Genomic DNA, 25,716 nt, shown 5'->3' with positions numbered 1-25,716 from the left:
CTTTCCTTTCCTTTCCTTTCCTTTCCTTTCCTTTCCTTTCCTTTCCTTTCCTTTCCTTTCCTTTCCTTTCCTTTCCTTTCCTTTCCTTTCCTTTCCTTTCCTTTCCTTTCCTTTCCTTTCCTTTCCTTTCCTTTCCTTTCCTTGCCTTTCCTTGCCTTGCCTTGCCGTGCCCGTGCCCGTGCCCGTGCCCGTGCCCGTGCCCGTGCCCGTGCCCGTGCCCGTGCCCGTGCCCGTGCCCGTGCCCGTGCCCGTGCCCGTGCCCGTGCCCGTGCCCGTGCCCGTGCCCGTGCCCGTGCCCGTGCCCGTGCCCGTGCCCGTGCCCGTGCCCGTGCCCGTGCCCGTGCCCGTGCCCGTGCCCGTGCCCGTGCCCGTGCCCGTGCCCGTGCCCGTGCCTTGCCTTGCCTTGCCTTGCCTTGCCTTGCCTTGCCTTGCCTTGCCTTGCCCTCCCTTCCCTTCCCTTGCCCTCCCTTCCCTTCCCTTCCCTTCCCTTCCCTTCCCTTCCCTTCCCTTCCCTTCCCTTCCCTTCCCTTCCCTTCCCTTCCCTTCCCTTCCCTTCCCTTCCCTTCCCTTCCCTTCCCTTCCCTTCCCTTCCCTTCCCTTCCCTTCCCTTCCCTTCCCTTCCCTTCCCTTCCCTTCCCTTCCCTTCCCTTCCCTTCCCTTCCCTTCCCTTCCCTTCCCTTCCCTTCCCTTCCCTTCCCTTCCCTTCCCTTCCCTTCCCTTCCCTTCCCTTCCCTTCCCTTCCCTTCCCTTCCCTTCCCTTCCTTTCCCTTCCCTTCCCTTCCCCCCAACTCCCCCCCCTCCCCCTTCCCCCTTTCCTTCCCCCTCTCTCTCCCCTCCCCCTCCCCCTCCCCCCCTCCCCCTCCCTCTCCTCCCTTCCCCTTTCCAACTTCATTTGAAAAAATAATTGCAGTATTTACTTATTCTACTTCAGATTGCCCTGTCTGTCTCTTACTTAGACCAATAGGCTCTTAACGCTTTCGAAAGTTGATATTTCCACCTTCCATTGAAATAATCTATAGATAGGTATTCTATTTTGGTGGTTTCTTCTTGCCGTAGCACAAATGGTTGACACTGAACTTTGATATACATTTTACACTCATCTTATAAATTATAATGATAATAAAGGCCTTGCTATACGGGAAGTAAATACTGTGAAGCTTAATGGAGATTTCTTGTGATTCACTTTTCCACAGATCCTTCACAGGTTGGACAGGAGGAAGTTAAATTACTATGAGGCATGATACCACAGTGAGTCACTAGACAGCAGCCTCAGGAGTTCATGAGGCAGAGTGATTTAGTGGTGACATAATTATGGAAATTACCTGGCAGAGAGTGTTGTTTGTACTGCTGTAAAATGTGCAAAAGTGAAAAAAGGAAGATGGGAAAAAGGCATGAAATTAAAAGCAAAAAAAAAAAAACAAAAAACCAAACTAATAATAGAATCATAGAATCACTAAGATTGGAAAAGACCTTCAAGATCATCAAGTCCAACCACAACCTAATCTTACTACCCTAAGTCTAACAACCCTCCAATAAATCATGTCCCTTAGCACCATATCCAGGTGGCTTTTAAGCACATTCAGGGATGGTGACTCAACCACCTTCCTGGGAAGCCTATTCCAGTGCTTAAGGCCATTTCCCCTTGTCCTGTCATCTGTCATCACTCTGACGAGAACAACCCCACTCTCACTGCAGTCACCCTTCAATAAAATCATCAGTCCACCAAAACAATTTTAATTAAAGTACTCTGTGGTATAGTTACAATTCACTATATGTTCAGCCTTTCTGCTATGGCTAATCTATATATTTTACATGTGGTTTCAAATGTAGTTTTCCATACATAGTCATGACAAAAATATGAGCACGCATGTGGTGAACTCAGAAGACAGGAATATCGCCTTAACTCACACTGTGATGAAAAGCTCAGACACTTAACTGGTAAAATGTTATGAAGTGTATGTTATGAAGGAGATCGTACGATCAAACAACCTGATAGATTGTCATGTTTGTCCCTGGACCAGTGGTGTGGCCTGAGATTATGCTCTCTCCCTATCTGGAGGATCTGAGCTCCTGTAGCTTGCACAGCGTCAGTGACAGACTGGGACATCAGTGTGTATGTTTATGTCCTAGAATAATATAAATCTTGAAACTTTCAGGCAAGATAGATTCAAGGAAGTTATCTTTGTCTTGTCACATTGTTGTGTTGGAGATACACATGCTTATGTGGCTGCTGTTTTACTGAGCTGTTGTGTTTTCATATAAATTCAGTTTTAATTATAACAAGAAACATCCTACATTAATACATTCCTGTTCCCTCCTTTAAGGCTTCTGTCTCTAGAAAGTACCATAGAAAACCCAGAAATTGTACATCACTGTCAGAGAAATTAAAATGACGTTGAGGGAAAAAAAATATTACGATAGTGCATCTTTTATGTATTCTGCTGGTTTTAATTTTCATCAACTGAGAAGTTTCAGATAATTGAAAAACTTTATGAGGTTTAAGAAAATGGAGAGCAAATCAAAGACTTGAGTTCATGTCAGGTCTCTGCACATCACTTCTCTATGATGTTGTTAGTGTAGTTTCAATATAGCTACCTGGGCTGTACTATTATCTGCATCTGAGCAAAATTTTCATTGCTCCAAAAAATATATTCCTGATCAAATATAAGTAAAAGATGATCCTTCTTCCCTAAAAGGGCTTGCCAGGAAAGGCTGTTAGACCATACTTGCTGAGAGCCCTAGGGCTGGAGTTTTGGCTAAAGGCACAACTACACTGAAGCAGTATTGCTACACTGTCATTGTACTAGAAATCCATTGCAGCTTCAGAGTAGCTGTGGTCACACACATCAGCTAGATATGAACAATCAAATCCTTCAGTCTTTCATCAGTGCAATTAATGAAGTTGATACTGCAAATGCTTCTTGTCTGCTGGCTGGGTGAGATCCCCATCAAATAAGCAGTGAAATTCTGTGGGTGCCAGGAAGTGAAATTTTTGTGTGCCTTTCCCAATGTTTGACAACTGATCACATTTGAATCCAGTGTGCCTGCGCACAAAGATGTTCTGAATCTCTCTTCTGTGTGCTGTTTCAGAATTGCATTGATGACGTCATTCTCCTGCTTCTCTGAGATGCAGACTGGTTGAGGAGCAGGAATATTGAGTGAGACTCCAGTTCTCTGTAAGCATTCAGGGTTTGTAACACCTAAATACTGCAAGAGCTCATCAAGGGCATCTTCTTCATCCCTAATTGTATCCCATGTTGGTACAGTGTCTCTGAATTTCCTTTTTACTTGGAGTGTAATTCCATCTCTTGCAGATATATCCTCCACATGCTCAAAAGAAGAAAGAGGATCTTCAGTTTTTTCTTGTTGAGATAATGAAAGGGCAAAAGATGTTTGTTGTGAAGATGCACATAAGGCTGATGGTCCATACAAAATGGCTGAATCCCATGAGTATTTGCCAGACAGATCACGCACTATAATTCTGACATTTGAATTAGCAGACGCAAGTCCAGCAGATAGTCCTCCCCCAGGCATGTTGTCTTCTGCTTGGATTTGTATGCAAGACACCAAGGAAGTATTGTTTAACACAAAGAATTGAAGGTTTGGGTTCTCAAAAAGTTCAGGAGAAAGTTCAGGACTTTCACTGTATGGATTGTCATTATTTTCACACACTTGACTAGTTAGCATAGCAGGTCCTCCACTCATAGGATAGTGGCCTAAGTAGTTGACTAGATGTGTGATCACAGTACGAGCAGCAACAGAAATTAATCCTTGTTGCATGTGAGTTTTCACTTCGGTGACTGGTTGAAGTTTAGAAGAACGCTCCGAGTCTGGAGAATGCAGTGGTTCTGGCTCCTTCAAGCTTTCTAAATGCATAAATGGATCATAATCCACACATGCCAAATCAGAAAGACTTAAGGGAAAATATTTGGGGTTACTAAAACACTGAGATCCATAGACACATCCATGTAGAACCTTATAAATACAATTGAGAACAGATCTCTCAGTCTTATCATTTTCCGCTCCTGTAGCGTGGAGAGGCTAGAATTAGGAATGGGTCTAACAAAGGCCAGCTGGTGATAGGAGTATACTATAGGCCACCTGATCAAGGGGAGACTGTTGACGAGGCTTTCTTGTTTCAGATGCGGGAGGCTTCGTGTTCACAGGCTCTTGTCCTGATGGGGGACTTCAACCATCCAGATATCTCCTAGATAGACCACACGGCAAGTTGCAAGAGGTCCAGGAGGCTCCTGGAATGTGTTGACGATAACTTTCTGGTCCAGGTGTTGGACAGACCGACCAGAGGTGAAGCGTTGCTGGACCTGCTGCTCACCAATGTAGAGGATATAATTAATGGTGTTAAGGTTGGAGGCAGCCTGGGTTGCAGTGACCATGCTCTGGTCGAGTTCATGATTCGAGGGATGTGGGCCTGGTGAAGAGTGGCATCAGGACCCTGAACTTTGGGAGAGCAAACTTTAAGCTGTTCAATGGACTGTTGGCTGAGATCCCCTGGGATGCTTTCTTTAAAAACAAAAATGCTGAGGAGAGCTGGTTACTCTTCAAGGATGCCTTCCTAAGAGCGCAAGAACTCTCTGTCCCACTGAACAAGAAAGCAGGCAGAGGAGGAAGGAAGCCGGCGTGGCTCAGTAAGGACCTGTGAGGGAGCTGAGGGCGAAGAAAGGTGCGTACAAACTCTGGAAACAAGGGCGTGCCACCTGGGAAGAATACAGGGATGTCGTCCGGACTTGCAGATGTGGGATCAGGAAAGACAAGGCACAGGTGGAACTGAACTTGGCGAGGGACATGAAAAACAATAGGAAGACTTTCTACAGGTACATTGGCCAGAAGAGACAGGCCAAAACGAGTGTACCTCCTTTGGTAAATGTAAAAGGAGAACTGGCTTCAAGGGACAGAGAGAAGGCTGAGGTACTGAATGAATTCTTTGCTTCGGTCTTCACTGGCGGCCAGGACTCCAGTACTCCTGCTGTCCCTGAGCCCTGCATCCCTACACCTCTGGGTGGGGACTGGGGTGGTAAATCCCCCCCCGCTGTGAGGACAGAGCAGGTCCGAGACCACCTCATGAGACTGAATGTGTACAAGTCTATGGGGCCGGATGGCGTGCATCCCATGGTTCTGAAGGAGCTGGCTGAAGTGGTTGCCGAGCCGCTCTCCATCATATTTGAAAAGTCGTGGCTGTCAGGTGAGGTCCCGGATGACTGGAGGAAGGGTCACATCACTGCCATTTACAAGAAAGGGAGCAAGGAGGACCCCGGGAACTACAGGCCGGTGAGTCTCACCTCTGTGCCTGGGAAGATCATGGAACAGATCATCCTGGATGACATGCTTGATCACATGAGGAAAGGGCGTGTGATCCAAGACAGCCAGCACGGCTTCACCAAAGGAAGGTCATGCTTGACCAATCTGGTGGCCTTTTATGATGGAGTGACGGCATCGGTGGACAAGGGAAAGGCGACCGATGTCATTTACCTGGACTTGAGCAAGGCCTTTGACATGGTCCCCCACCACATCCTTATCTCCAAACTGGAGGGATGTGGATTTGATGGGTGGACCACTCGATGGATAAGAAACTGGTTGAAAGGCCGCAGACAGAGGGTGGTCATCAATGGCTCTATGTCCAGGTGGAGGCCGGTAACAAGTGGCGTCCCCCAGGGATCTGTCTTGGGACCGGTGCTCTTTAACATCTTTATCAATGACATTGATGATGGAATTGAGTGCACCCTCAGCAAGTTTGCTGATGACAGCAAGCTGAGTGGTGCGGTCGACACGGTTGAAGGAAGGGATGCCATTCTGAGGGACCTCGAGAGGCTAGAAAGGTGGGCCCGGGTGAACCTGCTGAGGTTCAACACGGCAAAGTGCAGAGTTTTGCACTTGGGCCGGAGGAATCCCAGGCATCCCTACAGACTGGAAGGAGTGGTCCTTGAGAGCAGCCCTGTGGAGAAGGACCTGGGGGTCTTGATAGATGAAAAACTTAATATGAGCCAGCAGTGTGCCCTTGCGGCTTGGAAGGCAAATGGTATCCTAGGCTCCATCAAAAGAGGGGTGGCCAACAGGAACAGGGAGGTGATTGTTCCCCTCTACTCTGCTCTTGTGAGGCCCCATCTGGAATACTGCGTCCAGGTCCGGAGCCCCCAGTACAAGAAAGACAGGGAGCTGTTAGAGAGGGTCCAGAGGAGGGCCACGAAGATGATCAGGGGACTGGAGCACCTCCCCTATGAGGACAGGCTGAAAGAACTGGGCTTGTTCAGCCTGGAGAAAAGAAGGCTGCGGGGTGACCTCATTGCAGCCTTTCAGTACCTAAAGGGAGCCTACAAACAGGAGGGGAATCAACTCTTTGAAAGGGTGAGTGACAGCAGGACAAGGGGAAATGATTTTAAGCTGAGGGAAGGGAGATTTAGGTTGGATGTCAGGGGGAAGTTCTTTACAGGGAGAGTGGTGAGGTACTGGAACAGGCTGCCCAGAGAGGTTGTGGATGCCCCATCCCTGGAGGTGTTCAAGGCCAGATTGGATGGGGCCCTGGGCAGTCTGGTCTAGCATTAGGTGGGATGGTTGGTGGCCCTGCGTGTGGCAGGGGGGTTGGAGATTCATGATCCTTGAGGTCCCTTCCAACCCTGGCAATTCTGTGATTCTGTGATTCTGTGAATCCGATTTATGTAATTTCAGTACCTCCAACATTGCCATGCATGTCCTGACATGCTTTAATAAAGCATGTGAATAAATAACAATTACTTCTGATGTAAATAACTTAATCAGAAAGTAACATTATCTCTGTGAGTGTTTCATCAGATTTCTAATGAGGGCTTTGTGCATGAAAGATGGATTTCTGTAACACTTCCATGCATGAGGCAGAAGAGGAAGAACTGAGTTCTTGCCCAAGCAGAGCACAGCAGAAGAGTATACCCTGTAAAACACTGATGCAATATTCAGTGAAAGTTGCAGTTGGATGACAGTCAGAACCTGAGAATAGGAATATAAAGATGGAATTAATTCATTATTGTACACCTATGTAATGGCTATCTTTGTATTTTTGTTTCTCTTACACCCTACTGCAGGAGCACACACGGGACGTGACACAGCGAGATAAAAAGTGTCTTGCATTTCATGGACTAGCACACTATAGTGGTGCTGAACACTATCCCACTGTCCTGTTCCCTTACAGATTTACTGGAAGTGTCTCCAGCCATGTTAAACAAGTCAAATGACTAATGTGTTTGTTGCTCAGTTTTGTTCAGTGCGCACCACCTGGGTAAAGCTACAAATGCTTGTTGAGACAGTGAAGGGCAAAACAAAGTTTTTGGAGCCACAATGCTTGAAGCAAAGGCAATGGGTGCAGGTCTTTTTATCCTGGTGATGTATAGTTCACCTGGTGTTGTGTAGTGGGGCTAAGTGCTGATGACACATCTCCAAGTTGCCTGCTTGCTTCTCCTCTTGGTCTTATATGACATCACCATCCTGTTTTCACCCAAACACTTGCTAAGGAGGAAGGTAGAAACTGTTCATTGTAGATAAACCTTCAAGGCTAAGTTAATTTAATTTTTTTCCCAAGATATGTAAGCTTGAATTACCTTCTTTATCTCTTCTATATTATCTTCTATATTATATCATGTAGTATTTGATAAACTATTACATACTGATATCAGAGATGTATTGTCTCACAAGCAGACAGTATGAAGGCTTCTGAGGGAGAAAGTTCCCTGATTCTTTAGCTGTTCTTGGCGACTTAAACATGTTCATGTTCAGAGTTCAATAGGAAAAGTTTTCAACTGGACAATGTAGAGTTGAGCATTACTCTGAATTTTACAATGTGCAAATTAAAGACTTATCTAAGATGTTTTGCTCTATAAGGGAGACAAGGTTCATTGGAAAACCTTGCTTACAATAATTCAGGTTTCCAAGCTTCTCTCCAAACACAACATGAGCAGGAACCTCTCCAGCTCAGGAATGGCTAATTTCTAAGCCCATGCAGCATGTCTAGGAGTGCCAGTACTCTACCCATCAGCTCTGGTGCAATGTTCCCACAGCAGTGTAGGTCTAAGAAGAGAAACCAGGCTACAAGTGAGCTGGAGTTCTGATGGAAGGACATGTGGGTTGGGGTTTCACTGCCTCTATTCATTCACTCTGCATCATCTGAGAATTGTGAATGAGGCTTTCCTGAAGGCCTCTCATTTGCTTCTCCAGAAGGGTACAGAGGTCCTGCACCATCTGTCAGCTCTGTTCAGATGCCTCAGATACCTTCTGGCATCTAAAAGTTTGTTTACTCTTTCTGTAATGTTATCATACCTAGAGGGTATAAGGCACTTTCTGGAGTTTGAAAGCACAAACAGAGTTGTGATGCATATATCTGCTTCGACGTGGAAAATTGTAGTGTCATAGAATGGCTTGGGTTGCAAGGGTCTTCAAAGACCATCCAGTTTTTACCCCCTTGTTGTAGGCAGGGTTGACGCCCACTAGATCAGGCTGACCAGGCCTCATCCAACATCATCTTGAACAGACAAATGCAAACTCCCTTAGTATGTAGATGTTCTCAGGCCATTACAGCAGACACTAACTGAATGTGGATTTGCCATAGGTGAATCTAATTTTGACACTAAAAACTGTAATGATACAGCAACTTCAAGAACAAACGAATATAACTCTTCAACCCGCAGATGAGAAATTTTGACCTTAAAAATCAAGCTATACTCTTTTCTTTCCTCTATTGTGAAGCAAATTTGACAAGTGCGCTCCTTGGCAGTAGAAAAAAATGGCACTTCTTTTTGCAGTCAGTGTACCTGGTGGTAGGAATGGGGTTACAGGAAGTTTGAACAATCCATGATTACTTGTACAATTACCTTCAAAACTAATTTTGTTCTCTTTCTTACATTTCTTTCACTTACATCAAACCGAAATGTCACAAAATCCTACAGAGTTGTTTCGGGAAGAGTGATAGCAGAAAACAGCTGATAGCAGTTTTCTCAGGTTTAAATTAAAGAATATACAAAATCCAGTGAAATTTCATAAGAATAGGTAAAACATTACTAACTCTGAATGTAGAAATCTTCAAGAGACAATGCTCAATGATCAGTTACTACCCAGGTACTGTGAATGAGCAATGAATGTGAAATTAATGGTTTTCTTTGAAACAGAGCTGAAAAACTTGCTCTGTAAGGTCTTTCACAGCCTGCATCACTCCTCACCAACATTTTTCTACTTACCTTTCAATTACAACAAAAGGCAAGCTGATAGATTAAGGAGATCATGAATGTAGCCTGATATTCACAATTATCTTACTCCCAGTATGTGACATAACTGGATGAGATAAGAAATCCTGCCTGCCTTTACACTGTAGTTTACCAGAGCCCGCTTCAGGATGAAAATGTGTGAATAAAGTGCTAGTGGAGCCTGTGCCATTGCATGATTCTATGATTCTATGATCATTCTATGAGTTGTCTTTGTTTTGTTTTCTTCAGGAAATGAATGTGTGAGAGCTAACATGAAGACATAAATGCTGTTATCTAATAAAACTAATTCATATTGCAGGAGCGAATCATTATAGGAATGTATCTTCTTGTGAATTTGAATGATGTTAGAAAAAATAACTTATTTATTTCGGAGTTTAGAACAAATTCACAAAACTCGCCTATGCTTGGTACATATGCTGATTATTATGAGATCTTTATGAGGTGATATTTGAGCTAAACAGTAATTTTTAGTATGTGTGCTGAATGGTAGTAATGAAAAATAGAAATGGTAGGCTGTTATTTTTCCCCCATTATGAAAATGTAAAAGGTGGTAGAAATTTGTGTTATTTTATTATTTGGAAAAAAAAATAAAATCACTTTTTTATACTGAAAGAAAGTGAATTTGTAAATATATTCCTTGACGACTTATCCCAGTAAGTCAATTTCCAATTTCTGTTCTAGTAACTTTTGATTCCCAGATTTCTTGCAAATAGGAGACCTCAATTCACTCATTTTCAGAACTACACCAAAGCTATTCTTTGGTCTGTGTTTGACATCTGTTTATCTACCACTCTCCTAAGATAGCAAAATCCACTTCAGCTTGGTTGAAAAATGAGATGTTACTCTGCAATATCAGGCCTGTATTCAATTGACTAATGCTTTAAAGACAGTCTGTCAAGAGGCACAGCTTTAAAACCTATAACCAACCAGAACAGAAAGAGAAAATACATCTGCACAGACTCTAGCTCTTATCTAATATGCACAGACTGTAACAATGTCAGTTAGATTCAGCTTTACACAGCTTCACATGTCTGTCCCACAAGTGCATGCACTTCTTGCACTGCAGTCTCTTAGACATTTCATTTTCATAGCTTCTACTAACTGTCAAATATAGTCTGTGCTGTACAGTCTGTAGCTGTGCTGAAGTGCTGCACATGTGCTGACTACACTGCTCATATCTATGTTGTTGATACCTGTAGCACAAAGCCTCTGAAAGGGAAGGAATTATTCTCAGTGTTCGTGTAAAAATGGCCAGATTTTCATGAGCACGTGCATACAGCAAATAAAGAATTCATTGGGATAATTTGGCTATCTCAACTTAATATATTTTTTCAGCTACACTGAAGCTTTGAGGAGGATTTGCATCGTGAGATACTAAAATATATATATTTTTTGTAGGATAAGTGGAATCTGGAATGAGTAGGATGAGAACAGATTCACTGGAGTTTATTAAGGTATAGTTTAAGGCAGCATTAATTATAACCTATGTCTAAGAACCCCTTGATATGAAAAACAGAAAGATAGAAAGATCACTCAAAAATAGTGCATTATTAGTTGTGATTGCAATAGTGAGGGAGTAGGAACACAACAGCATTTTGAGTGATTATGATTAGCAAAAGACTGAACTCTGAGAGGCCTGCAAATTTTCACCATTTTCACCAATGATGAACAAGAGCCTGAATGCCACATTCTTAAAAATCTATAGCCAGTGGAGATGACCTACTGTTGCACAGCTGCTCTGATGGCATTTTTTCTAGAAAAATTTGCCCACACAATCCATCTTTTATCAGTTCTGATAGATGGAAGTCAGAATGCACCAAATCTGGAATGTGTGGTGGGTATAGTAGGACAGTCCAGACAAGATAGACAGTGTGCGTCACAGTTTTCAAACTGCCATGGGGCCTAGCACAGTTGTGTTGCAAGAAAAAATGTTGTCCTATTCTTCGGTTTCCCTCTGGAAGTTTGAATGTTCAGCTTAGTTAGCATTGTGATGTGGCAGTCAGATTGTTTGTCCAGGTTCCAGGAAATGCAGGACCATATCTTTCCTATCCGGAAAGATAGTGTACATCACTTTACCCTCTGAGAGCTACATAAATAGGAGGCATTACTTTCAGAGTTACCTACATATTGGGATGCAGGCTATCCTGGTGTGGGAGACTGAAAGTGCTTCAAGGAGATCATCTCAATCTTGATATTTCACCTTTAAAACAAGAGAAAAGGTATGAGAGGTGTAAACTTGTTAAGGCTATTAAAAATGAGTACAGTAGAAAAATATGAAAAGGTAGAGTGGAATTTTAATCTTTGAACTGAGCCAGAGCATGGAGCAGCATGTATGCACTGCCAGCAAGGATAACAGCAAGAGAAGCTGTGATCTGTTACTGACTCTGAGGGAAGAGCTTGATGGTACTGAGAAAAATAAATGTATGGTACGTGCTGTGTTTCACATATAAGCCAGCTAGATAAGTGTGTACTAGATAAGCCAGCTGCAGTCACAGATGACCTGGCAGTACAGAAGAAGGAGTCAGGGCAGATTGAGCTGGAAATTATTTATCTAAGGCAGAGATTTCCAGTTTGTTAAGGTCTGATCTGACCCCAGAGAACTGGACAGCACAGAGCCATCACATTAGGGAAAGGCTAAACTTACCTACCTCTGGCAGGCCAGCGGCTGTAAAAGGTAACAGCAATGTGTGACTTTTAAAAAGAAAGAGAAGCATTGTTAGCTCTGACTATATTGTCAATTCCCAGAAAAGTACTGGAACAAATACTCAAACTGTTAGAAAATACCGAGAAGATAAATGTAAAATCCAAAATGAATTTGTTCAGGACAAGTGATTCCAAATCAGTATAATTTCATGCTTTGACAGGGAGACAAGACTTGTGAGTAGCAGCTAGCTTTCTTGATTTCAGTAGGACTGCTTGACATGAAGCTCACTTCATACAAGAAAAGTTAAAAGGATAGAACCCAGCAGAACTCTTCCAGACTTGGTGCTCCTAAGCATTGGGAAACTTGGCTCAAAGCATGCTTATTAGCTGCTTTGAAGGGTGTGATTTTACAGCAATCTGCGTTGCTTAAGACTCAATTTTCCTCTTAACTACTTGTAAAATGGAGTAGAGTGTATGTAGAATATGCTCATGTGGCACTCCACTGATAAGAGCAAGAATTGCAACAAGCAAGCAGATGAACATGACATTACCACAGCAAACTGGATATGGTTTTAAAAAGCAAGAGGCAATTCAGTAAAGATGCTGCCACAATAAAAATGTGGGGAATACTCACATGGAATAAATCTAGAGGGAGTGTTTCTGTACTTGCAAGGTGATGGCATGGTGACACCATGTCCCCTCATTGCAGCCATGATCAGTACCAGGCAGGAAGGCTGTCTCCATGCACAGAGCCTCCAACCTGAGCTTCAGCCATAGGAGACAGAGGCAACTCACAAGACAACATATGGATATAGCCCTACTGAAACTCATACAGTTTACCTTGACCCATTGATTCATTCTACCCAGGTCCCACTGCAAAGCCTTTCTCCTCTCAGACAGATCAACACTCCCTTCCAATTTGGTGTCATCTGCAAACTTACTGAGGTTGCACTCAATTCCTCATCAAGATTGTTAATAAAGATGTTAAATGGAAGTGGCCCCAGTACCGAGCCCTGGGGGACATCTCTCATGACTGGCTGCCAACTGGATTTAACTACATTGATTATAACTCTTTGGGCCCAGCAGTCCAGCCAGTGTTTCACCCAGCGGAGCGTATGCCCATCCAAACCATTGGCAGCCAGCTTCTCCACGAGGATGCAGTGGGGGACAGTGTCAAAGGCTTTACTGAAGTCCAGGCAGACCACATCGACTGCCTTCCCTTCAACCACTAATCGAATCACCTTATCATAGAATGAAATCAGATTATTCAAACAGGATCTACCGTTTGTAAACCCATCCTGTCTGGGCCTGATCCTCTCGTTGACCTTTAATTAATCCATGATGGCTCCTGAGATTATCTGTCCCATAACCTTCCTTGCAGTGATGTGAGACTGATAGTTGTGTAGCTAGCAGGATCATCCTTCTGGCCCTTTTTGAAGATGGGCATCATATTTGCCAGTCTCCAGTCCATTAGGCACTCCCAGTTAGCCAGGACTGTTGCCAGACTTGGCAACCACATCCACCAACCACCTCAGTACTCTAGGGTGCAATCCATCTGTCCCCATGGACTTGTGAGAGTCCAGCTTTTGGAGGAGGTTCCAGACCATTTCATCATGGATTATGCAGGACCTATCCTGTTCTCCATCCTTATCCACCAGGGCAAAAGGCTGTATGCCCAGGAAGAAACTAGTCTGACTATTAAAGACTGAGGCAAAGAAGGCATTATGTACCTCATCAGCCTTACTTGATCATTGATAACTGTATTGCCCTCTGTGTCCAACAGTGGATGGAGATTCTCCCTAGCCCTGCTCTTACTGTTGATGTATTTATAGAAATATTTATTGATGTCCCAAGAAGAATAACTGCCTCAAAAGGAGAACCTGGAACTAACTCTTTGCTTGCTGGGTAGAGCTTGCATATAAAAGACAGGGAAAATAGATACATTAGGGACAGTCCCACCCTGAATGCTGCATTTGAAATGGAGGAATTACTTTAGCAGTATTAAGAAAAAAAAGTAATTACAGTAGTGCAGTTTTTCAGTCTTGGTCTTCTGCAAGAGCAGCAGTATTCTTTTGACTTCGGGTCTCTGTCCATTTGCAGCTTGACTACAGCTTTTTGTGATCAGTCCATTAATCATCACATATGCTGAGTGAAGATCATCATATTAGAAGAAACACAGCTTTTTGTAGTGGCACTTCGGAGGGTGTGCACTACTACTAGTAAAGTACTACTTTATGTGCAATTGTACACTGTTGCTAATATGTTCTGATATGAAAAGGCATTAAAAAAAAAAATGGATTTCCTTGGAGTATGTCCTGGAAACCTGAGAATTCCTTGATGCCATCTCACATATCATTTGCTTTGAAGTTAACATTTTGATGACGTCTTCCCTGGCTCCTTATTTCCCTGTGGAAATAAGAGGGAACTAAAAATACTAAGATGGGGTTTTCAGGGCAGTGATTTCTATTCATGTAGTAACTGGTTGACTGTGTGTGTAGTACTAGGAGAATTGTCTGTGCCTGTCAAGCAGAGCAAGCAGGTCATAACTGGTCACATGTTTAAGCTTTGCAAGTGATAGTATTCTTGAATATGCTGTGACCCTGCTGGATAAAGTGTGTCTATTATCTGCTGGTAGTTCTGGTTGATATGGACAGTATTTCTCTTTCCTAGATAAAATAGGAGTTGGGATTTGTAGCTTTTCCAAAGCTTCCTCTCTTCCCTTTGTTTGAAGATAATTACCTGCTGGAGATAATATAGCATATTATTACCTTGTAAAAGAGGAAGACAAAAATATGTTAGGTATGTTTCAGAAGTCTGTTTAAAGCAGTGCTTCAATTCCCTGTACCTCTGTAAGAGGTATCCTGCGTTGTGATCATGATATTTTTACTTTCTGTTTCCTTGTGACCTTTAATTTACAGGCAGTTTTGAACCAAAATTTCAAAGCCGAGTGCAGTGAAGATTTTAAAAATTCAAACTGAATCAGCTTGAATGAAAACAAAAGTGACCATTGAAGCCATGTCCCCATATGCACTTTCTTTTTTGCAAAGATGCTAGGAAAATAACAAAGGAATTGCTTGAAGTGAAAGGAAACAAACAGTTGCCTTGCTGGAGAAGGGGTGGTGAGATCTGAGGAAGATTCTTCAGCCCACAGATGTTGATCTTGGCAGCGAGGGAGTTCTTCTGCCTCCTGAACTCTGTGAAACAGGTGATGACCTATGGGCAGATTTGGGAAAAGCCTGGAAGTGTGGCATCCTCCCTCCATCCCAGGCATGAACTGTGGCTGCACAGCTGTGCTCAGCACCAAGTGTCTGCTTGTTTGAGCTACCTGGCCATGCTGCTAACAGCTCACACAGTGAAATGCAGAGCACAGCAGGATGTTAGTTATAGGAAAGGAGAAGTTGTCTCAACAGTTACCAAAGCTGTATCTTCATGATTAAAAATATTTCTGTGTAGGTTGGAATAATGACACTGCACTGTACTACATGGGAAAATGGGAAGAGGTAATTGAATTTATTTTAAATAGACAATGTTGAAAGAAATCCAAGATGAATAGAGATGGTGTTTTATTTTTAATGGTTTCCAAGTTAAATTAAGCTAAGTTAGATAATGAGGGTATGGTTTTTATATTTGGGATGTACTTAACTTTCTGCTATTAAAGTTTAAAGATAGAAAGTTGCATCAGAACATTGATTTGAGCATGATGCTACTTGCTCTGAAATTCTGCAATTTACTCCAATGGCAACCTTCTTTTAATGAAAGTGAGATGTTAGAATAACTACTTAAAAATATTCTGAAATAATAGTTATTATGAAAGCCCTATTGTTAAGACAGCTGCAGAAAATGACAATAGAGCATAAAAATAATGCAATCAAGGGATGTGAAATACAACAAATAAATAAAAGGAAGAATCACTGAAATATGTCAGGGTTTGGAAACTTCTGTCCTAAGAGAGATAGGCAGAAACACACCAAAATGTGTCTTAGAATCCTACTCTTAATTTTTTTCCAAAATATTCTTAAGATAGGATTGTGATATTGTTCTGTGCGATAGTTATTAGGAGTCAGACACCTACTTGCTTGTGTAGTACTAGTATTGTATGATCCTTCTCCATGCAATACAGTAGAAAAGAAAAGCATCAGATGTTTTTTCTTTTGAAGTAACTAAAAGGGAAAGAATCTTTGATCTTCGTGGGTGCCACCTGCGTACTAGAGAAGAAAGCTGCTGGAGGAAGATGCTAACTCAATCCCTCCTACTGCTTATGCTTTCTGCCCCATGAGTATTTTGAGGGCACGAGGAGCACAGAATGTCACAGCACAATCCCCACTCTCTTCTGGATTGAAGTAAAAACTCTCCTTTCAGACTGACAAAGTGTTGTTCAGTTTGAAAGCTGTACCACATGTAATGTCGGCTTGAGGGAAAGATTTTAGCCCTTCCTGTGAAAATTCACGGCAGTGCTGGGCTCCCTACTGGTACTGACGTCTGCAGAAATTTCCTCTGACATCGGAGGGCCACTGAACTGAGCAAGTCCATATCTATGTCCCTGTCCTGTAGACCCCGTGAGAAATCAGTTCTTTTTTCATTCAAAGAGAAGTGTGTGAGCTGAGGGAGAAAATTGGCAAGGTGGGCATGTAACATGGAAGTTCTGTAACAATAATGGTCTTCGTTACTCAGACCAATGAATTCAGGATTTGTCCTTGAGCACTTGTGCTTAGGTGGGCACATTGGAAGCAGAAACAATGTGCTGGACCCCATGAAAATGGCATGAGGCCTGGAGGGAACAGTGCGGTCCTGCAAGTTCACTGTTGGGCAGACAGCTGCCTCTCTTAAAACACTCTTCTGTGAATTACACTGCATGTTTTCTTTAAATTTTTTGCATGTCTAAAATAAAGAAGAAAATGCTTTCAAATGATATTATCTGCATTAACTAATGAAAACCTCCCCCTTAAGTTCCCAGTGATGGGACCACTGTCCTTCGTGTTCGCAGCACCTGACCTAGTAGCTTTTGAGAACAAGGTATCGCTGCGCATGGATATAAGTGTTCCTTTCTTGTGCTGAGGGCCCCAGGTGTGGATGCAGTACTTCAGATGGTGCCCCACAGGAGTTGAGCAGAGGGGAACAATCACCAAACACTCTCTGCTGGCCACTCCTCTTTTACTGCAGTCCAGGTTGTAGTCGGCCTTCTGAGCTGCTGGCTCATGTCCAGCTTCTCATTCATCGGGATGTCCAATTCCTTCTTTGTAGGGCTGCCATCAAGGAGATCTTCCCCCAGTTTGTACAAAACCTGGGATTGCCCCAACCCAAGTGCAATACCTTGCACTTGGCCTTGTTGAAACCTCTTTAGGTTTTCATGGGCCCACTTCTCCAGCCTTTCCAGGTCCCTCCAGTGTATTGACTGCACTGCTTGGCTTGAAGCCATGCTGGATTTCTCAGATCACCTCTTTGCCTTGTATGTGCCTTAACATGGTAACCAGAAGAATCTGCTCCATGATCTTCCCAGGCACTGAGGTCAGGCTCACTGACCTGCAGTTCCTGTGGTCTTCCTTTTCCCTTTCTTAAGAATGGGAAGAATGTTTCCCTTTTACCAGTCCCCGGGGATTTCACCTGATAGCCATGATTTTTCAGATATTATGGAGAGCGGTTCAAAAACAACATCAGTGATTTCTGCCCCATGGACTTATTTGCATTCAGATTCATGAGGAGGTCTTGGACTTGTTCCACTGTTACAGTTGTGTGGAATCCACTCCTATCACCCTCACATAGAGTTTGTGGTCCTGGCAGACTTGGGGAGCCTGACTGCCAATGAAGACTGAGGCAGAGCACTTGTTAAGCACCTCAGCTTTTCCATGTCTGAGGAAGTGAGTTCTCTGTCCTCAATAACCAGAGGGGGAACGCTCTCCTTGGTCTGTGTCCTCCTGCCTACGTATTCATAGAACCCCTTCTTGTTGTTTTTCACATCCCTTGCTGAGTTCAGTTCCATCTGTGCCTTGGTTTTCCTGATCTTATCTCTACACATGCAGACAACATCTCCATATTCTTTTCAGGCTTCAACTTCTAGACTTTTTCCCATTTTCAGCATTTACTCACTGTTTTCAATTCTTTGGATCATTTTGTGGAGTTCCTTCCTCTTTGGACTTTACTTCTATTCATCAGGGACAAGGCAGCTATCCCAAGTGAATTCCCTTCCAATCTTCCCCAAAGTGTGTGTGCAGGATAGCTGCTTGGGCAGTTGAAACTAGTTGTCTCAGGCAGGAACTTAGTTCTTCACCTGGGTGCAAAAGCAGGATAGATCTTGAAAGGTGACAGAAGCTACCACAATGTTGTGTGAGAAGTGGAGTGGGAATATGAAGAATGTAAAATGAAGACATTTATGGACAGTTCTTACTACAGGATGGCAAGAGTCAGGGAAGAGAATGAGGACTCCTGTCCAGGAGTTCTGGACATCAGCAGTGCTCATTGGGCAAGCAACATGGACAAGCACTGGAAGACTTGATATTATGGGCATATCTCAAGCACATATGTTCATCTCAGTTTTCTTCAAATGATTACTTATAAATTACGCACACAAACCTCTGGAGAAAAAAATCCTCTGTTGCTGTTTTTTATACTGTGGGATATGGAAGATGCTTTCATCATATGTATAATCTGCAACATAAGTCTTATAATATCATCTCTATTTCTTCCTGCTATTCTGTGCATTACTGGAGTGTGTAGTGTAATTTTTTTTTAGATGTATAAACCTGTTCCAACCAGCTGGGAAACTTTTCAATATTGGTTACAAATAGTTTTAACAAAGCCTTCATGGCAAAAGCCAGTTGTAAATCTGTATGGCTCTTGGACCACTCTTATTGTATCTTCTTTAGCATAGCAACACAGCTGCTATAATGAAGTCTCCAACGAAGCTACAGAGAACACGCTTGAAGGGAAGAGAAAAATCAAAAACCATACACCAAGGTCAGTTCCTACTAAAATTTTCATAAAGTATATATTTCACACAATCTTCTGTGTTTTATATGCAGTCTGAACTCTTAAAATTATGCTACATCACAATTATACTGTCATGACTCCAAAATCTCAGTTTCAGCAACAGACACAGAATTACTGAATAAAATATCCAGAAAGAGTTCATGAGAGCATAAGCATTCAATTGTCTGCTAGTAATGCTGGGGTCCTGGCTATGGAACTAAGGCTTAAGTTCTATCTATACTCACTGCAGACATAGCGTGTCCATGTAGTCCTACTCTGGAATGGAAAATTTTATCCCTTGCAACATTTTGGTTAAATTCACTATAAATGGATTCTTGCATCAGTATCCACTGCATGAGTGTTACAGGATTTTTTATAAGATATCCCCTTCTTTTTGGTAACTATCCATTCTATTTACACATTTTGAAAAGTAAACTCAAAATTTAAATGTCTTCTCTTTTCATTCTAACTATTACAGTAAATAAGTATATAATTAATGAGTCAGAAATACATGACTTTTCAGCCCGGAAGGCCAACTATATCCTGGGCTGCATTAGAAGAGGACAGAAGGGAGAGGGAGGTGATTGTGCCCTTCTATTCAGCTCTTGTGAGGCCCCATCTGGAGTACTGCATCCACGCCTGGGGCCATCAGCACAAGAAAGACATCGAACTCTTGGAGCAGATCCAGAGGAGAGCCACTAAGATGATCAGAGGTCTGAAGCATCTCTCCTGTGAAGAGGGGCCAAGGGAACTGGGCTAGTTTGGCTTGGAGAAGAGAAGGCTCCAGGGAGACTTCATTGTGTCCTTCCAATATTTGAAGGGTTCTTATAAACAGGAGGGGGAACTCCTGTTTACAAGGGTGAATAGTGATAGGACAAGGGGGAATGGTTTTAAACTGAGATGGGAAGTTTAGGTTAGATACTAGGAGGAAGTTTTTCACTCACAGGGTGGTAACACACTGCATCAGTTTGCCCAGAGAAGTTGTGGATGCCCCATCCCTGAAGGCATTCAAGACCGGGCTTTCCTAACAAGTACAAGTACGATTCTTCACATCTCTCAGTGAATTTTATCGTGAATCTTCAACTACATTGTGCTTTCTTTGGAGTGTCAAGATCATGACAACATCTGCAAATCTATTCTTGTTTTTGATTTATGTGTGAAGAGAAACTGGAAAATGCAACTTTTCATTGGTCTGAAATAATTAAAATTTTCATACTGAAACTAAATGCATTTTACAACTTGCTTAGAATTACCAGGATCCTTAGAAGAAGTTTGATGAAGTGAAAACTGTCAGTAATGTCTATTACTTTGCTCTGGTGCTTGGTACTCCGAGCTTCAGAAATTTTGTGAACACTGAGTCATTTTCTGGCAATCTCTTATTTCTTACATTTTCCTCAAATGTCACAGAGTGTGTTAGGATGAATAAGCCCAGAGGAATTTAAGTTTTGGAGCTTCTCTTATTTTAGACATAGTTTCTACAAAACTTTTCTGAGTGGTCCTTTGCTCACTATTCCTGGCCATTGTTTTAATATCTCTTCTGGGTTTCTTAGGGTATTTCTCATCAGGAGCAGACACATAACTTCGTGATCTAGATCTTAACAGGTTATGAGGCCGCTAGGTACTTTGATTCCAGTTGTTTGGAGACAAAAAACAAAACAAAAAAAACCAAAAAACAACCAAAAACAAACAAAAAAACCCGATCACTTCTGTTTTTTCAAAATTCAAATTTCTCAATTTTTTTGGCATCTCAAAAAGTCATTGCTATACAGTTGTTCTCTTGCATTTCCCAATTTTGGATGATGCTTCATAATAAATTGCTAATCATGGAGAACCTCAAGCTGCACTAAATACGAATATAAGAGATTGTGACTTAGGTAGAGGCAAAGATACCCATTGTGGACCAGTGATCATAGCTTAGCAGGCCAAAATATTGCCTAGAGTTGGAAAGCTGAGATTGCTTTGTCTTAAGGAAATGAAGCAGAGCAGTGGGTACCTCATACAAGCCAAAGAAAAGCAGAAAGGAATGATTGGGCATGAAGGAAAAAGAGAATATCTAGTATCTGGAAATCTGACCTCTCCAGAAGTATCCTTTCATTTCACCTCATGCATTTGATAATCTCAAGTGCAAATTTTATCTTTTAAGGGAAAAAAAGAGAACCTTGCCTTTCAGGAGGAATGCCAAGTAAGAATCCATGTGCTCCTACTGCCAGCTTTGAACTCCTGAGTGTGGGGCGTGGAGTATGGAGGAACGTGTGCTTAGTGACAGGCCACAGCAAGTGCTCAGGGGGATTTAATATATTGTTCAGTGGAATGAACACTATTGTGCAGTGACAGCTGGTGCACTGAATGACTGACTCAGCACAATAACACTCAGGGTTCCACACAAAAGGCTTTCTCAGGGGAGCACAGGGAGCAGGCACTTGAGGATAGCAGGCTTCGGCATCATGGTCTGGCTCATTAAGTTCTTGCTTACCATAGCAAAACAGCAGATAAGTTTTGAAAACTGAAATTTTGCAGAGTAAATTGTTGCAGATATTCCCCGTAACTTTAACTCTTCTTCCTTCCAGTGGATGTTTCTGCCTCTCTTCCACTTGCTCATCCTAGAGAACTAGTGAATACAAACAGGCAGAAATAAGTGTGAGATCCAATCTGCAGGACAATTGGCCTTTTTGTACTTGCTTGAATTGCCTTCCCACAAAGATCTTTCTGTTACCTAACCACTGGTATCTGGATTATTTATCTGTGTAGTGTCCTATGTCATAGATGCTAGTGTTCCTTGCACAAATAAACAAAGACACAATTCTGGATATGTTTTTCTGACATATAACTGTTTCTATGCACCTAACATTTGCCTAAATTCAACCAAGTTTGTTTCAAAAAGGTTAGCTAACTCAGCTTGACCCTGATCTGCAACTTCCATTACATTTTATCCTGCATAAAGTTGGTTGATTGTATGCAGTATGCTTAAAAGCAGACTTGATGAAGTGATCCCCGTGCTTTCATTTTATTATTATTTCTGTGGAGGTAAACAAAAGCAAGTCTGGTTTAGAAATAGTGCAGAGGTCCAAGTTAACAAATCCATATTACCAAAAAACCTGGACCTCATAAACTGGTGTGTGACTTTTTAGATACTGAAGATACTTCCTTGTTTCCATTTCCCCAGACTAAGAAACAAGACTAACTGCTCTGTCTTGCATTCCTTGCTCAACAGATTTCTCTAGGTCCCTTGCATCATGCTGAGTTTAGGAGATGCACCCCACCCCTCTAGAGATCTGTACCAAATTGCTTTTGCCTAGATACCACGCTGTGCTGCAGTAGGTGGGATAGACATTTCCCACTGACCAAACCTCTTCACAGAGCTGTTTGAATACTGCTCCACTCGGCCTACAGCTTCCAAGTTGTTTCCAGCTTTGCTGCGCAGTGTCTCCACTTTGTGGAATCTGCACAACCTGGTTGGATCAGTGTCAGAAAGGCTGGCACCCCTTGTAGAGACTGAAAAAAACAGAAAATTAGAATACTGGACACATACCTAGGATGATGTTGCACATCCCTGAGATATTCAGCATCTTTATGTAATCCCAAGTTGGCAGTACCCAGCATGCCTCAGATCATGTCCCATAGGTTTATTTACCTTTTCCAGGTGCTTCATTTGACATCTGGGATGTTACCTTCCAAAACCTTTCATAAGTGAAAACTCTAAGGACTGGCCATGTAAGTGAATCTGAACAACCAAATTGATCAATTGAGGAGAGAGCTGAAGGAGTAAGAACTTGGGATGCAATTCAATTACTTCTGTAAATAATTTCACATGGTGATCCAATTGTTTTCTTTGTTGTTACAAATAGGTGAGAGGAAGAACAAAATGTTTTCCTACTGAACCTCATATATTTGCCTTGAATCCTGATTCTAGTACTCTCCTTGCAAGTTATAACAATTACAGGCCTTATGTCCTACCCATTGAAAGAGACATTCCATGTTCTCCTATTATCTGCAAGATGAAGTCTACATCTAACCTTGACTAACAGAGGAGATGTATAATTTGCTTTATGGAGGTGTATAATTCGACAAAATTAATTGAAACAGGAATTTATATAGCATGAGAAGCCTCATTTGACTTTTTTTCCTCCCTGAATTTAGAGAAAACTTCTGTTTTCCTGAGAGACAATGATTTTCTTTCTTTCTTTTTGTTTCCTCAGGCTATTCTGATGTTACTGACTGAAAAAAAAAAAAAAAAAAAAAAAAAAGTCTTCCTAGAAGTGATTACATTTCTAGGTACTGCTGGGCCCTACATAACTGCTACAAGAACATGAGGTCAGTAAATAGAGTGCTCAGCACAGTATTTTTCAGCCTCCTTGCTTTCAAGTCCTTTTATTATCAACATTCACTATGGCTTAGCTAGTTGACATTTGTATCTGTACTTCCAGTTACATCTTTTAAAGGTTACAAAATGCCCTGATTTGATTGACTAAAATTATCTACATTGTGTTGGCATCCAGTTGAATGTTTTTAAAAATCTTGTTCCCCCTTATATAGTAAATGTTAATTCCTTTTACAACCTCTGTACAGACACAGCATATTTAAAATTTTCTGGTCAAGTTTTCATTTCAGATTTGAAAGTTCATGCAAATTCTCTTCTATTTTCTGCATTAGAGAAAGGAATTTTCCTAAATGAAAGATGTTAAAAATATTTGTCACTTCTAAGACAGAATCTCCACTGCAGAAGCATTTATCGTGGAGCTGCTGGTTAGCTGTGTTCTTTGTTCTTTACGGTAGTCACTAAGTCTCAATGATAAAATAATACTTGACAAATCACATGATGTCTTAAAGAGCCAAAGTAGGGCTCTTTAATAGCAAGGTGATACAACAAGAGATCAAGAGTCTTTCTGGCTGACCCCCAATCCTTCTACTAAAACTTTGCCATGTAAACCCACTACACTGCAATTTTTACTGGAGGGTTTAGATGAAAAATGTTGATCTCCATTATCCCAGATATGAGGGGACGGACCCCAGTAGCAACAAGGAGCTTCAATTTAAAAATATCTGGGAAAACTCTGATTTCCACTATACTAGAGAGGCACAAAAAGGATTCTCTATGGTATAAAAAAAGTGAAGACATCAACAGCCACTTGCAAATTCCAGGTTGTGTAGGGAGCATATTGAAGTCATAAACACCTTGTCAAGATTTGTATAGAAACATTTCTACTTTTTTTTTTTTTTTTTTTTTTTCCTGGCTAAAACTAGAAAATTAGCAGAAATTGTCATTTCTGGAGGAAATAGTAATAGAAATAATTGAAATAAATAATTTTTCAATATTTTTATGTTTAGAAACTGGAATACTTCAAGAAAAAAAAGGTAATATTACATTTCTGCCATGGAGGAATTGACCATCTGTATTATGTACCACTCTTCTACCCACTGCTAAACCAGCAGTCCGGAGTGACCAGGCTATGACATGCTTTCAGGCTGCTTCAACAAATTGTGGGTAACCTTATTCACCAAGTTTGAAAATAGATTTATAATTTGATTGTGTATCAGAACTTAATTTGCAAATTACCCCTTTGGCTAAACTTTTTATGGCTATAGATAAATACAGATAAAATACTTTCCCCCTTTATTTAGGTGGATCAAGATGATTTTTATCATCTTCTCCATTGTAAATCTATTCCATTTTTCATTTTCTCTCCACTTGGGTCTTTTCTCAGAACCATGAATGTTATGGTATACTTCCTGAGGAGATAGATACAGAACAAGAAGTAATCCTTTTATGACCTTTCCATTCAATTGCATTATTTTTTTATGAGTTGCTCTGACATACAGCTATGGCTTTGGCACTCAAAAATCTGAACTGGACATAGTGTCTCCATCATTACCATTGTTAGATCTTTTAAATGCATTAAAAAAAAAAAAAAAATTAAAATTAAATGCATCAGAAATTCTAATTTGCCATGGAGATAATGTTCTTCCACCACATTTCAGATCAGAAGTTAAATTTCTTTTGACTCTTAATCCCTTTGCACCAAAATTCAGCTGGATTAAAGGTCTACCTATGTGAGAAGGAGAAGAAGGTCAGGCTGTTGTGAGTCTTGTGATAGGGGTGCCTGGGACAGAGGACTTGCTGCAGTTGTCTATGCTGGCAGCTCACCCTTCCAGTAGCCAGCTATCTGTTTCCTTATATTCCTCCACTTGTTCCTTTGGGTCTTTGCTTGTATTACAAAGTTGCAGATGCAGGGAATAGTGTTCCAACTGGAGTTCTGTGCAACCCAGAGGCACTGCAACAGTACCCTTGTTCAATGCTAATATGGCATGAACAAGAAAACAAAGTTGTGGAGCAAATGGAGGATGCGCAAAAGTCAATGTTTTAACAAAGCTCAAAAAGGAGGTAGCAGTGAGTGAGGATCACGTGTTGACTCAGAGAGCCAAGGGCAGGGCTGTGGTTTTCACTGAGCTGGCACGGGTGACACACAGGCATTATTATGGGCCTGGCCCTGGGCAGACAGGCACTGTGCATGGTGTGGGATGTCAGTGGGCAGAGAGACACCAAGAGATCTCCCAAGCACTAAACTGGCAGCCATAGGAAGGCTTCTGCTTCTGTTCTTGGCACATCTCATACCCAGTTTTTGAATTTGCTTTTCATTTGTAATTTTTTTTTTTTTCTTCAGTTTTCCTGATATCGGTGCAGGGTCCTCCTGGGGGGGATGCTCAGTGAGACGAGGCATTTCAACAGGACGATGGCACTTCAGCCATCTGACACCATGAAAAACCATCTGTGCACTTGTGCATTTTCTGTTCTAATCTGCTCACAATGTATGCACTGATTACATGCTGCTATATGGGAGAGCAGTCTACTCCCTTCCCCTCATGCAGTACAGCT

At 41.9% G+C, this 25,716-nt stretch overlaps 1 pseudogene; it reads right to left on the bottom strand.

Annotated features, from left to right (window-relative positions):
* Window positions 1–2,850: 2,850 nt before the first annotated feature.
* On the bottom strand, window positions 2,851–4,411 carry LOC149912957 (ral GTPase-activating protein subunit alpha-1 pseudogene; annotated as a pseudogene).
* Between the last annotated feature and the right edge of the window lie 21,305 nt (window positions 4,412–25,716).

Source organism: Phasianus colchicus, chromosome Z, assembly GCF_987193195.1.
Source record: "Phasianus colchicus chromosome Z, bPhaCol1.hap1.1, whole genome shotgun sequence".
Lineage (NCBI taxonomy): Eukaryota > Metazoa > Chordata > Aves > Galliformes > Phasianidae > Phasianus > Phasianus colchicus.
This window is presented reverse-complemented; position numbering and strand designations above follow the sequence as displayed.